Here is a 15,178-nt window from a genome sequence, read left to right on the forward strand (position 1 = left end):
GACACAGCATGGCATGCCAGCAGTAGGGATTGTGTCACCCTTATCCATATGTTATCCAGGGATAAGGAGAGGAAGAAGCAATATGCACGCGGGCGCCCACATATTGCCTGTCAATGTCACCATCTGCTTGGAAGACGGTGGGATGCTGCCTTTTGGAGATAAGACTGTTTTGAACTGTCTTTTTTTTTGTACTCTTGCACCATTCCACCCCTCCCCTCAAGCATTGCCTCCTGCCAGCCTTGCTTTGCCTGTTTTTGTCTGATTCTTATCGTAGCCTCTCAATGCAGGATTAAACACGCCAACTGGAATGTTACCATAGGGCCCGGAACACCCTGCAAAAAAATGTCTCAAAAGTGTTTTTATCCAGGATGACGTCCTAACCAGCTCCCTCGTCAACTCCTCCCATGCTCGCCTCCAGGACTTCACTAGAGTCCCTCCCATCCTATGGAACTCTCTACCCCAACCTGTCCGTCTATCTCCCACACTGACTGCCTTTTAGGCGATCTCTTAAGACTCATCTCTTCAGGGAAGCCGATCCCACCTCAACCTGACCACTCAACCATTCATCCCCACACAGCGACCTCCTCATGTATCACTGGCCCCTCCCCTTTTAGAGTGTAAGCCCTGAGGGGGCAGGGCCCTCCTTACCATCTTATCTTGAATTGTATTGCGATTGTAATGACTTCCTTATATTGTAAAGTGCTGTGCAAACTATTGGCGCTCTATAAATCCTCTATAATAATAATAATATGCTGGGTCCCCCCTTCGTCCGGTTACACAAACTCCGCTCTGCTTCTTTGTTCCTCTGTTGACCCAAGTGGCTCTCGGGCCATAAGTGCTCTAGCTGTTCGCACTTATGTTACCCTAAGTGGTTTCCAGCCCACGCGTCTACGATCGCCGCGACATCCCTGCACTCCTTAGCCCCAGGCATCTATATCCCCCCCTGGCGTGCTTAAACCCTGGCACTTGGCCCTGCCATTGCGCTCTCTGCTGCACTTCAATCAACCGGCTGAGGCTGTTATTCAGAAGTGCTTCAATAAAGTAATTAAGCCAAAAAACCATTGCCGGATTCCAATGACTTGACCATTTTTTTTTTTGCTGTTCTTTTGTCTTTTCCCCCCTTTTGTTGGATTAGCGTAGGTGTCCTCTCCGGGCGGGCAGCATCCCCTTCATTGGCACGGGCGTAGATGTGGAGTTTTCAGCAAGTGACTTGAAGCCGCCCGACTCACAGTGGGAGTCTCAATCGCTTTATGAGACCCCCTCGGCACATTCCAGACTCTTGTGTGTCCCTCTTCCATCCAGTGTTTGCATTGGTCGCAGACGAAGAAGCCACTGCCATGACAAACGCAGCTCTTCGCGCCGTCGTGTTTGGTTACTCAATGAACGAGACTCGAGGTAAAAAAGGGAATGATATTCCGCATCTGCGTTTTTTACGTGTAACCGTCGCTGCGTCGGCGTCCTTTAAATAACTTTGTCTTCCCGGCACTGGAGTAACGCCGAATGCGTGGACGGAAAAGGGTCACTGCCTATGCCAGCTTTTATATTTCCTGCGTGGTGTCTGCAAGATGTGCAAGTGGTTGTGTCTGTGTATGTGTGTACCGTTCCCACAGTCTGTCTGAGTTATGTTGCTTGGGGCAAAATGAAGACATTTATGAGGCGACTGTAAAACACAGGGAGGTGGTTGAGTCTGCGACATTGAAGATTAATTAGATTTATTATGCAAGAGTGATTATATTAAAATGTACATATTAGCACACCCACATGCTCATGTGTGTGCCTTTAACCTTTCAGCATCTCGTGGAGTCACCAGGCGGCCCAACCAAGTACAGATGGGGGGGGGGTCATAATAATCCGGCCACTCAGTGTATATCCTTTCAGAGAGTCTAAAGACTGTCCACAGGATTTTATACATTAGAAACTTGCTTCTCAAACTTCAAGAACATTTTGGTGATCAAATGCAAACTTTTCTTTATGGACAAAAAAAATGTAATTACGACTGGCTGGCAAAGTGGGGTTTTAATGAGTGGTCTGCACTTTTGCACAGTTTTGTGCTGTAGATGCATTGAGGTGATTTTTGTTGCAATGTGAAAAACAATGCTTCTGCCTAAAGGCGCCCATACACCTGACGATTATCGTACGATAATAGCGAGTGATCCCGCGATCGTACGATAATCGAAAAGGTTGATGGGCAGCGTGCGACCGCATTTACTGCACTGTCGTACGATTGTCGGATAAAGAGCACGCAAGAAGTTGTGTGAAGTTGATTTTTTTTTTTAGCTTCAACTTAACCCACCTCCCCCGCCCCCGAAGATTTCTACATTGGCTCTGTATTATGTGATATAGGGACCTCAGTACTTGTTATGACAATAGGCGTTCAGAAGGCTTGTCTTGAGGCACTGGTTTCCAATAGGTCCAATACCCACTCATTTGGACGTTGACCTATATCGATGTAGTTCTTCTCTCAAATTCCAAAAAAAACATACTTGTAGGCTAATGGGCATCTACCTAGAATTGGCATCGGAGTTTGTTAAGGTGCCCATACACCTGCCGATTATCGTACGATAATCGGCAGGTGTATGGGCAGCGTGCGACCGCATCTACTGTACGGTCGCACGTCTTTTGTCTTCCGAGCACGCTGGAAAACCTGCCGGAAATCGTAAGATTTTCGTCGGGTTGGTGGCGTGCTCGGAAGACAAATGCCGAACGGGCCCGGTGTGCGCAAGCGCACACCGCCCGCTCAGCATTTCAGTCTTCGGAAGCCCTTCCCTCAGCGGGGAGGGCTTGCGATGATCGCAAGTACGATCTGCCTGTCCAAAATTTTAATGACCTTACAGCCATGGCGCAACGAAAGTCGTGCGATGGTTGTAGGGTGTATGGCCAGCTCTAGGATGATCACTGTAGATCATGGGATAGTAAACAAAGCACAGGCTACTGGGAAGTGCTAAGAGGTATGGTGCTATAGGTTGGCTATTCTCTGCCTCAGCGGGACACTACGACATGGTGAATAGCTGGGCACGGAGCGTAGCAACCGGCACAGATAGCGATGTACTTAATGCTACCGGATTCCATACAATTGCAAAAGCCATTAGCACAGGGGTAACCTTTTTTTTTCATTCATTTTCATTGAGAAGGGTGCCTATAGGGTGGCCACGGTTTGAGAAAAAGCAAAAGTCACAAATGGATGTCATGCTCACTCACTCACAATGAATAGGCCATGTGAAGTGAGTGAGGATGAGATCCATTGTGACATTTGCTTTTTATTTCAAATTGTGGCCGCCCTGATTCTATGGCTGGGCACACACCTTACAACTATCGCAAGACTTTTGCGCACATCAGCCCGCCCGGCTTTTATCTTACGAACATGCTACACACCCGCCGAACATCGTACGATGCTCGGCGGGTTTTCATGTTCGTAATACAACCATCGCAAGACAAAAGTCTTGCGATGGTTGTAAGGTGTGTGCCCAGCCTTCCTAAGATAAAAATCGTGCGACCTGACAGTAGCAGAGGTCGCACGGCTTCCACACACCTTACGATAATCGTACGATCGCGGGATTTCCCGCGATTATCGTACGATTGTCACAAGGTGTGTGGGCACCTTATAGCTGTCATGAAAGCCTTTGTCTTATTGCTACCTAGCTGCAACTCATTACGGGCTAATTTTGTAAAAGGCACAAATTGTGCAGCGAGTGATTTACATAGGTTCCTGTCCTCCAGAATTCTCAACCTAATTGATGTTAAGTTCCTGTCTGGTGTCTGCACTTTAGGCACTGTTCACACCTGAACGTTTTGTAGCGCGTTCGACGCTCGACGAACGCTCTACAAAACGCTCAAAAATATAAATCCCATTCTATTCAATGGTCTCGTTCCCACCTCGGCGTATTTCCGTCCGTCCCTAACGCGCTACAAAACGGCCCACGCCTGAAAAGGTACAGGTGCTACTTTGGGCCGTTTTGTCGCGCGTTTCCATTGGGATACAGCCAAGTAGCCTTCGGAAACGCGCGTTTGCACGATTTTTTTTACCGCGAACAGTGGTAAAAAAAACACGCGACAGGCGCGCATATGCAATACGCCTAGGTGTGAACGAGACCTTATAGCTCCGACAATGAATCCGCTTGCACTTTGACAGCCCTACATCCTAATTCTGAACAGCCATGCGGTGTCTGCATGACAGGTGTATCAGGGTCTCCATATCAGTAGCTATAGTTAGAGACCAGCTAGCGTGTTTGTTGCCTTAGCCTCCTCCAGAGATGGCTCTCTCTCTATTTCCTAGTCTTTGTTGTGTTATCACTCTGGTTTCTGTGTTCTGGTCTCCATCCCATAGAGACCTCTGATAAGCTGTGAGTTTAGAATTCCTTTGGGAGGGGACGGATCTGTTTAGGAGTGGTTTCTATGTAATGCGTTGGCCACAGACCTTCCCGCCTGCTGGTCCGCCTGCTGTCCGGGGACCTGCTCTCTCCCAGTCTGCCCATTGTCACTCCATCTTTTGTCTCCCTGCGATATGCACTGCAAAGAATAGGCAAAATGAACTTGGGTTTTGTCAGCTGAGGGCGTTTGCTCATCTGTATTAACCTTTGAGCAGCTTTTTGGGGGGGGGGATTGGAAACCTTCTCAATGAAAATGAATTAAAAAGGTTACCCCTGTGCTAATGGCTTTTGCAATTGTATGGAATCCGGTAGCATTAAGTACATCGCTATCTGTGCTGGTTGCTACGCTGTGTGCCCAGTTATTCGACACGTCGTAGTGTCCCGCTGAGGCAGAGAATAGCCGACAGCTTCCAGCACAGAGAATTCTCTTGTCTAAGCCGGGGGTAAAGGGTAGCGAGGCCTGCGCTGCTATTGCCCTTGATACGTCTAGATTATGGATGAAGCTATGGTATAGAAATCCTCTGCGCACAGTGGGGAGCGTAGATGAAGAGGGTTGGAGTGGGGAGGGTGTAGCGCTGCCAGCTATGTACCTGCTCTGTATATAAATGGAGTAGTTGACAGAGCGGAGAATTGGCAAAACAAAGAAGAGAGGGCACGCCAAGGTCACGAGAACATGCGAAGAAACAGAATATGTAATGAGCCTTTTCATGGGCACACAGGGAGGCTGTTCAAAAAGTTGCAGTGTTTCGGGGGCACGGGGCCGCACGCAGAAAAATAATACCATAAAATTGAACAACTTCCTTATCCGTGCCTTCTTTGTACATAATAAAGTGGGATCTCCTAAGGCTTCTGACCTCTGCTGACCAACCTTTGACGACATGCACCACCTGATGCCCTGCCATTCTCAAAGGCATAGCTGGACATAGTAGCGTCGCCTTCAAGAGCTGGTCAATCAAGTTGAAGAGCCAGAAGGCACTTTTAAGGAGTTGCGGAATCCAAGTGCAACTACTACTAGGCGCTCCCTTAATACTAGGGATGCACCGATACCACTTTTTTAAGACTGAGTACCGATACTTTTGATCAAGTACTCGCAGATACCAATTACCGATACTTTTTTTTTAAAGGGACTGGTCACATTTTTTTCTAAAGCAATACAAACTAATGCTTTACGGTCACTTTCCTAATATTATGATTCATGAGATGACGAGGGAGCATGACGCCGGCTTCCCAGCCAAGCAGAATGCTGGGCGCTGCGTCATTACACGCCGCTAGGCTTCCGGATTTGCTAGCTTCCTGACCAAGCGGGAAGCCGGCTCCATGCTCGCTCATCACAAGTGACGAGAGAACATGGAGCCGTTTCCTGGCCAATCAGGAAACTGGGCAGCGTGTAATGATGCGCTGCCCGGCTTCCTGATACAGGAAGTACTCGTGCTAGGCATCGGAGCATTTGGGCGAGTACGAGTACTCTGTATCGGCACCCATACCGATACTAGTATCGGTATCGGTGCATCCCTACTTAAGACTCATCTCTTCAGGGAAGTCTATCCCACCTCAACCTAACCACTGAACCATCACGTTCTCAGAGAATTCATCCCCACACAGCTCCCTCCTCATGTTTCACTTGCCCCTCCCCTTTTAGATTGTAAGCCCTCAGGGGCAGGGCCCTACTTACCATCTTGTCTTGAATTGTATTGTGACTGTAATGTCTTCCTTATATTGTAAAGCGCTGCGCAAACTGTTGTCGCTCTATAAATCCTGTATAATAATAATAATACTATTAGATAAGGCTCATAGAAGATATGTGCCACCTTCATTTAGTTTTAGATGGAGTGACTTCCTAGCCTGCTCTCGGTCAGTGAGGTCGCTCACTAACTGAATCTGACAAGGCAGGGAATGTCAATATTATTTTCCCCCCAAAAATTGAGGAGACCAAATTACAGTCACTGAATTTAAATTGGCAGTTTTTAAACCCAAATCCGCCGTCAGATTATTAAGAAATTGAAAGAGCGGGTTGTATCGACCAGCTAAAGTTTTTTTTTTTTGTATCTGCCCAGAATAGTCTACGAATTAGCAGAAGCACTGGCACAACAGACGCTGGTATTGTGTGACGTGGCTCGTGCGCCAAGTTATTCCTGGGTGGTAGTTGGCTTGTCAGAGGTTAATTGCATTGTAGCGACACTTGGGAGTCTTTCTACAGTTGAGGCACAGTTGTCCACATTCTGCCTCCAGCTCTCGGTTCCAGGTACTGCTGGGTCCTCCTTCCCTCTTCTGCCCCTCTCTCCACCCTCATACCTCAGCTTTCTCCATTACCCCTCCTTAACTCTCCTCCTCCTCCTCCTCCTCCTCTTTGTTGGCTTATTGTGTTGTCTCTCAGGTGTTTGGCTTTTTCCTAGAGAAAAGCCTCGTCTCATTGTGGTTCTTCTTGCACTCTCTCTCCCTCGTTGCAACTAATAAGGATCAGGTAGTGCGTTGTGTCCTTTTTTTTTTTTCCCTTTCCTTTAATGTTCTCTCCTCCCTCATACCTCTGGCTGTGTTGGCCCTCCCTCTGTGCGTACTCTTATTCGCTCTCTTTAAACCCCCCTCCTTCTCCATTTCTGTCTTCCCTGTCCCTCTTTCTGTCTTCCCTCCTCCAGTCTCCAGTGTGTGTCTCTTCCCCCCCTTCTCCTTCAACACTCCAACAGAATTGAAAGTGGAGCTGTCAGGTTGTGTCACAGCGGAGCCTCCCTCGCACTGTCTTACTTTTGCTCTGCACACACAGGCGGCACAAGCACAGTGGCACTTTGTTTAGGCTGCGTTGTGTTGTCACTTTCCAGCCCCCCCTTCCGATGACCCTTCTGCTCCTGCACCAGGAACTGTACAGAAGGAAAGAGATTGGCTGCCTGGAATCCTGGGACTGCAAGCACCTGCACGCTGTCACCAGTGTTTTGATGGATATGCCCACCCACACCTACCTGGCAGCCCCGTGATATCCTCGCCTGAGTCGTCTCCGAACCTATAGGCGGAACCAGAATAGACCAACCTTCTTTCTATACATACCTGCCAACACCTGTTCCTCTTTACCTGCGAAAAGGGGTTCATCTGACGGTTCGAATGTCGCCTTCACTGACTATGCATCCTTCTCGTAATGTACGGATCGAGGTGGTACAAAGTCATATCAGCTGATTGGGGTTATCTACATCCTCTTACCTTTGCACACCTTCATTCGAAAGCCCGCAAAGGTAAGTACCGGGTTTGCGTGTTATGTGTGGACTCTGATCAAGTTAGTTATTTTTTTCCGCTGCTATGGTTTGGCTGCAGATCACTGAAAGCAGAGCGATTTTGTAGCAGAGCACCACCGACCCAATGCTGCAGCTCTAGTTGAACTTCTTCACTTCTTATATAGCGATTAAATCGCTGGCTACCGATCGCTCTTAATAGCCGGCATTAGATATCTGTAGCCGTGATTTATTACTACCAGTCTGACATGGACCTAAAGTTTTCCTGAATATTAGGGAAAACTTTTATGGTTTTATTTTTGCATCTTCTTGCCCTGATGAAGGGACCCTGCGTGGCCCCCCCCCGAAAACGTTGGCTGTTTTCCCCCGTGACTTTGTCCTAATAAAATGGACATATTTAATGATATTGCTGAGTGCTGGTGATCCTTTATCCTCTTCCTTTTATGGGTTTACAACTTTTTGTTAGTTTTTGCTTTCTTTTACATTCACACCTGAGTATTAAAAAGCAAATAAAAGAGTCATTCCTCTATCTAGTTTGTTCAGTTGTCTCATGAATCCACGGCATCGCATTGTTATTCTAAAACAGGACAATGAAATCAGAATAATTGCGCAATGTATGGGATGCCCCGTTTTCTTTTTCTATTACCCCTCCGCAGGCTATTGAAGTATCATAGTTACATAGTTACAATAGTATTTGGGGTTGAATAAAGACATACGTCCATCAAGTCCAACCCATGAATCCATAGAAGTAATTTAGAAACGGGCTTTTAATTTTCCCCGAGTGATTAAGGGAGTAAATGGAACAGTGTTTTTTGAGCGCAAATTTTGTAAGCGGCTGCGGATATCTAAAAACAGACCCATTTGGGGCAATTGCGAATTATGAACACAGTTCATTGGACAGCCTGCGCAGGCCTAATGCAGCCCATCAAGTCCAACCCATGAATCCATAGAAGTCATTTAGAAACGGGCTTTTAATTTTCCCAAAGGGAGTAAATGGAACAGTGTTTTCTGAGCGCAAATTTTGTAAGGGGCCGCGGATATCTAAAAACAGACCCATTTGGGACAATTGCGAATTTTGAACACGGTTCGTTGGACAGCCTGTGCAGGCCTAATGCAGCAAAACGGGTCACGGATGCCGTTATGACAAAAGTTTATTATCTTGCCGTCCTGTCTTCAGATACCAAATGTGTTTGAAAGTTTCAGCTACACTTTATGTTGGCCGTGTAGACATCAAATGACAGTGCACTATCCAGCCCCCAAACTCTTATTTTTATTTACAGACCTGTAGGTTCATTTCGTAGATGTGTCATTGTTATACACCACGGTGACACTTTCCTGTTGAGGAGATTTTGCCTATCACCCGGGAAAACAGGACGAGATCTGTTCACTGACGGTGAGGGCTGTAGGTAGCCAAAGTCTTTAAGTCTAGTTAATGATCATCTATGTCCATGGTTCCTGTTGGGGAGTTATTGCCCATCACCTGGCAAAACCTATCCTGGCTGAGATCCGTTTACTGATGGCGAGGGCTGTAGGTATCAAACTCATCGCCTAGTTAATGATCATCTACGTCCAGGGTTCCTGTTCGATAATGATTGCCTATAACATGGCAAAACCTATCCTGGCTGAGATGGTGAGGGCTGTAGGTACCCAAAGTCGTCAAGTCTAGTTAATGCTCATCTATGTCCATGGTTCCTGTTGGGGAATTATTGCCTATAACCTGGCAAAACCTATCCTGGCTGAGATGGTGAGGGCTGTAGGTACCCAAAGTCGTCAAGTCTAGTTAATGCTCATCTATGTCCATGGTTCCTGTTGGGGAATTATTGCCTATAACCTGGCAAAACCTATCCTGGCTGAGATCCATTTACTGATGGTGAGGGCTGTAGGTACCCAAAGTCGTCAAGTCTAGTTAATGATCATCTATGTCCATGTCTCCTGCTCTGGAATTATTGCCCATCACTCGGGAAAACCTATCCTGGCTGAGATCTGTGTACCGATGGTGAGGGCTGTAGGTACTAAAAGTCGCCAAGTCTAGTTAATGATCATCTATGTCCATGTCTCCTGCTCTGGAATTATTGCCCATCACTCGGCAAAACCTATCCTGGCTGAGATCTGTTTACCCACGGTGAGGGCTGTAGGTACTAAAAGTCGTCAAGTCTAATTAATGATTATCTATGTCCCTGGTTACTGCTGCGGAATCATTGCCTATCACCCGACAAAACCTATCCTGGCTGAGTTCTGTTCGCTGATGGTAAGGGAGGGCTGTGGGTACCCAAAGTCGTCAAGTCTAGTTAATGATCATCTACGTCCATAGTTCCTGTTGGGAAATTATTGCCCATCAAATGGCAAAACCTATCCTGGCTGAGATCTGTTCACTGAGGGCTGTAGGTAGCCAAAGACGTCAAGTCTAGTTAATGATCATCTATGTCCATGGTTCCTGTTGGGAAATGATTGCCTATCAACCAGGACAAAACCTTTCCTGGATGAGATCCATTTACTGGAGCTTAGGTACCCAAAGTCATCGGGTCTGGTTAATGATCGTCTATGTCCATGGTTAAGTCTCCATTGAAGCGTTATGGCTTTCTATTATTCTCCAGCTTGCTTTTAGTTTTTGTGCAACTTTACTCTTACAAGTCAGAGAACTGCCCGCGTGTGACTTTTCGGTGTGAATTAGGAATGCTGGGGGCAAAGCCGTGCTTTTTCTTTGCTAGCTCGGTACATTTAAAAAGAAGGCCTCTGGAGCTCGTGTGTAAATCATTGTTCTTGAATGCTAATATCCTGCTGCATAAATCTCACAATCCTTTCCCATCCACTTTTTTGGTTACTAATATTCAGAGCTTTGTTCCTTTGCTCACTCTTGCTGCGCCGGCATTGCTTGCGTTCATCTGTTCTGTCCTACAAGTACGGTAGCTTTTCAGCTGCACTTTTTTTTTTTCTTCTGCTGGCTGTGTCTCCATTCACACCCTACCAATGTGTCATACTCTTGACTTGTCCTTCTCTCACCTTTTTGTAGTTGACAAGTACATCTCCCTCTACAAGTCTCCACCCTGTTTAGTCATCCTGAAGCTTTGCTCTATCCCTCCATCCCTCCCCTGCACAGCTCTCACTTTCTCTCTCTCTCTCCCTTTCTCTCTCTCTCACTCTCTCTCCCTTTCTCTCTCTCTCCCTTTTCTTTCTCACTCTCTCTCCCTTTCTCTCTTTCTCTCTCCCCCTCTCTCTCTCCCTTTCTCTCTCCCTCTCTCTCTCCCTCTCTCTCTCTCCCTCTCTCTCTCTCCCTCTCTCTCTCTCCCTCTCTCTCTCTCCCTCTCTCTCTCTCCCTCTCTCTCTCTCCCTCTCTCTCTCTCCCTCTCTCTCTCTCCCTCTCTCTCTCTCCCTCTCTCTCTCTCCCTCTCTCTCTCTCCCTCTCTCTCTCTCCCTCTCTCTCTCTCCCTCTCTCTCTCTCCCTCTCTCTCTCTCCCTCTCTCTCTCTCCCTCTCTCTCTCTCCCTCTCTCTCTCTCCCTCTCTCTCTCTCCCTCTCTCTCTCTCCCTCTCTCTCTCTCCCTCTCTCTCTCTCCCTCTCTCTCTCTCCCTCTCTCTCTCTCCCTCTCTCTCTCTCCCTCTCTCTCTCTCCCTCTCTCTCTCTCCCTCTCTCTCTCTCCCTCTCTCTCTCTCCCTCTCTCTCTCTCCCTCTCTCTCTCTCCCTCTCTCTCTCTCCCTCTCTCTCTCTCCCTCTCTCTCTCTCCCTCTCTCTCTCTCCCTCTCTCTCTCTCCCTCTCTCTCTCTCCCTCTCTCTCTCTCCCTCTCTCTCTCTCCCTCTCTCTCTCTCCCTCTCTCTCTCTCCCTCTCTCTCTCTCCCTCTCTCTCTCTCCCTCTCTCTCTCTCCCTCTCTCTCTCTCCCTCTCTCTCTCTCCCTCTCTCTCTCTCCCTCTCTCTCTCTCCCTCTCTCTCTCTCCCTCTCTCTCTCTCCCTCTCTCTCTCTCCCTCTCTCTCTCTCCCTCTCTCTCTCTCCCTCTCTCTCTCTCCCTCTCTCTCTCTCCCTCTCTCTCTCTCCCTCTCTCTCTCTCCCTCTCTCTCTCTCCCTCTCTCTCTCTCCCTCTCTCTCTCTCCCTCTCTCTCTCTCCCTCTCTCTCTCTCCCTCTCTCTCTCTCCCTCTCTCTCTCTCCCTCTCTCTCTCTCCCTCTCTCTCTCTCCCTCTCTCTCTCTCCCTCTCTCTCTCTCCCTCTCTCTCTCTCCCTCTCTCTCTCTCCCTCTCTCTCTCTCCCTCTCTCTCTCTCCCTCTCTCTCTCTCCCTCTCTCTCTCTCCCTCTCTCTCTCTCCCTCTCTCTCTCTCCCTCTCTCTCTCTCCCTCTCTCTCTCTCCCTCTCTCTCTCTCCCTCTCTCTCTCTCCCTCTCTCTCTCTCCCTCTCTCTCTCTCCCTCTCTCTCTCTCCCTCTCTCTCTCTCCCTCTCTCTCTCTCCCTCTCTCTCTCTCCCTCTCTCTCTCTCCCTCTCTCTCTCTCCCTCTCTCTCTCTCCCTCTCTCTCTCTCCCTCTCTCTCTCTCCCTCTCTCTCTCTCCCTCTCTCTCTCTCCCTCTCTCTCTCTCCCTCTCTCTCTCTCCCTCTCTCTCTCTCCCTCTCTCTCTCTCCCTCTCTCTCTCTCCCTCTCTCTCTCTCTCTCTCTCTCCCTTTCTCTCTCTCTCCCTTTTCTTTCTCACTCTCTCTCCCTTTCTCTCTTTCTCTCTCCCCCTCTCTCTCTCCCTTTCTCTCCCCCCTCTCTCTCCTCTCTCCCTTTCTCTTGCCAAAGCATATGAGGAGGTTATATGGAATGGAGGGGGCTAGTGGAATATTGTTAGGGGTATAGAATGATATGAGGGGAATAGGTAAAGTCCAGGGACATTATCAGGAGTAAAGGATAATATAAAGGGGGATGGGGTGAGTCCATGCTCTCTCGCAACGATTAATTAGGGAACCTTGATTACTGTTCGGTTGAACCAGTGCTGTCATCCTTTTAAATATTAAGAGGTGGTGGTTGCTCTCTTGTACACGAAGCTGAGAAAAGCCAAACTGACAGATCGGCATTCTTCCTTTTCTAAAGCCAGAAATGGTGCCTCTGCCAAAAAAAAGAGAGCAATTAGACTCTTAACCCTTTGCGTGATCGATCGAGGGGATTGCCATCAGTGTGAGCAGTATAGCAAAAAGTTAAAACAATTGTGCTTTTAACATTATCAGGTCATTACTATGCAGCTATAAAGGGTTACAAACGCTTTATTTGTGGTCCCGCAGTCACCGGTGTGTTATTTAAGTTGGGCGTGAGTGTTAGCTTTTTTTTTTTGGTTGTTTGCTTGCAAGCAATTTGACCATTCGGTGACCCTTTTTTTCCCCCCTACTCTTCATACAACCTGCTAATCAATTGTACAAACGCTGCTCTAGATTGTCCCGGCTTATCTCTGTATCACAACAAAGTACAACGGGAATCATCTGACTTCAGTGGCGTCACGCGGGGGGTGCGGCCCGCACCCGGGTGACACCATTGGAGGGGTGACACCAAAATGACTCACAGTCATTTTGGTGTCACCCCCCTCTGAAAAGTCGGGCGCTCGGTCATGGACCGAACGCCCGGCAGTATCAGGAGAGAGGAGGGGACCCGGCGGCATACCTCATCCCGCCGGGTGGCTGTCTCCTCCTCTCTCTCTGCCGGCGTCCATCACCAAGATGGCCGCCGGCAGGTATCAGAATACTGCCGCGCATGCACGGTGACGTCTCGGCGGGGTGACACTCGGACACCGCTCCGGGTGTCACCCAGCCTCAGGACGCCCCTGTCTGAATTTTACCAACCTGTTTAACATTATTATTATTATACAGGATTTATAGAGCGCCAACAGTTTGCTCAGCGCTTTACAATATAAGGAAGTCATTACAATCACAATACAAGACAAGATGGTAAGGAGGGCCCCGCCCCTGAGGTACTACATCTGTGGGTTGGATATTGGAGCGACAGCATGTCATCTGTTTTGTAGGGCAAATAGCAGCGTTTAAAGCGTCGTAACCCCTGGCAACCAATCAAAACTCCTCCGTCCCTAAGCTGTTGAAAAGTACAATCTGATTGGTGGGAAGCAGGAGGGCTGACAAAAAGGGAAACAAAAAAAAGGGGGTAAATGCCTCCTTCGTCACTCTTATTTTGACAAATGAGGGCTGGCACTGATGGGGCCTCCTATAGCGCGGCTTGCACATAGACAAAACACCAAGTGCATGGCCATTGTACGTAAGTTTGATGCCGGCCGCAGGTCCGTATAAACATCTTGCAGGTCTCGCTACCGTTTTTCCAGTAAGAAAATGAAGAAACAGACGCAACCATCCTTTAGGAGGTTAGGAAGGTACTAACCACCTAGGGTATTATCATATCGGTATACTTCTACATCATTGTGATTACTGCGGTGGTGCTATACTATAATTGCCCAAAAGTAGCCGAGCCTTCAGTGTTGAGTTGAAGTGTCCAGCTATGGGTCTCGTAGTGATTTCTCATGTCCAGCTATGGGTCTCGTAGTGATTTCTCATGTCCAGCTATGGGTCACGTAGTGATTTCTCGTGTCCAGCTATGGGTCTCGTAGTGATTTCTCATGTCCAGCTATGAGCCACGTAGTGATTTCTCATGTCCAGCTATGGGTCTCGAATTGTTATTATTATTATTATTTTCTAGCTACCTCCCCTGACATACATTTTAATATCATACCCTACAACACTCAAATTAATCAAGGCAACCATTAGTGTTCCAATTGCAAATTGAAATAGAATTCACTTGGAATTGCCATCATTACATTATAAAGCAGAAGGAGATAATTTTGTTTTTCCAAAAAGGTGTTATTCTGCTTAAAAGGAAGTTAGATAATGAACTTTGGCACTGGCTCTAAAATCCCTGTCTGAATCGGTCTGACTATAAATGAGTCCGGTGTTGCAATCCCGGCAATTTGCTTGCACACGTCACAAATGTCTACTGACAATTATGTCAGGATAGGAAAGCTTCAATCTCACACCCGTTCCCCCCCAAAAAAAACATTTCCAATAAGAAACCTCACCGCTACTAAAAATATATGTTCACAATCCCGTGCTTCCTTCTGAAGGACAGCCTGTTATAATGAACTTCCTTTATCCTGCTCTATATTCTCACGCTCCTTTCCTTACGCCCAAATCCCTTGAAAGCCCCGAGCCGAAGGTACAATTGTTTTTTTTCTTTCTTTTCACAAAGGGCATTTGCATCCCAATTTGACCCTGAAATGCAATGCCCGTTACCACTTCCTGAACATTGTTGGTCTGAGGGATTCTTTTTCATACAATAATTCCTGGCTTCCAATTTTGGAACTTTTTTTCTTCTTCTAAGGACGCACAAAAATATCGCCGGGCGACGATCATTGTAGGGAACCTTAATTCGGTTGAACCAGTGCTGTCATCCTTTTAAATAGTCGGAGAGGATTTGGTGTTGACGGGAAGATGAGCACTTGCACTTTACCATATAGAAAAATAAATCTCTCTCCCCCCTCCCTCCCTGCCTTTCTCTTTCTCTCTCCCTTTCCCCCTCTCTCTCTCCCTTTCCCCCTCTCTCTCTCCCTTTCCCCCTCTCTCTCTCTCCCTTTCCCCCTCTCTCTC

General features: G+C 47.6%; 1 protein-coding gene across 1 annotated transcript in view; it reads left to right on the top strand.

Moving 5' to 3' along the window:
- Window positions 1-7,383: 7,383 nt before the first annotated feature.
- LOC108788941 (semaphorin-3F-like) overlaps window positions 7,384-15,178 on the top strand; it is a 94,819-nt gene continuing 87,024 nt past the window's right edge. The window contains exon 1 of the mRNA XM_018558849.1: window positions 7,384-7,585. The gene's annotated coding sequence lies outside the window, so the exon portion shown is untranslated. The remainder of the gene's footprint in view (window positions 7,586-15,178) is intronic.

This window comes from Nanorana parkeri, unplaced genomic scaffold (genome assembly GCF_000935625.1).
Source record: "Nanorana parkeri isolate BGI_ZX_2015 unplaced genomic scaffold, ASM93562v1 scaffold15, whole genome shotgun sequence".
In the NCBI taxonomy this organism is placed as follows: domain Eukaryota; kingdom Metazoa; phylum Chordata; class Amphibia; order Anura; family Dicroglossidae; genus Nanorana; species Nanorana parkeri.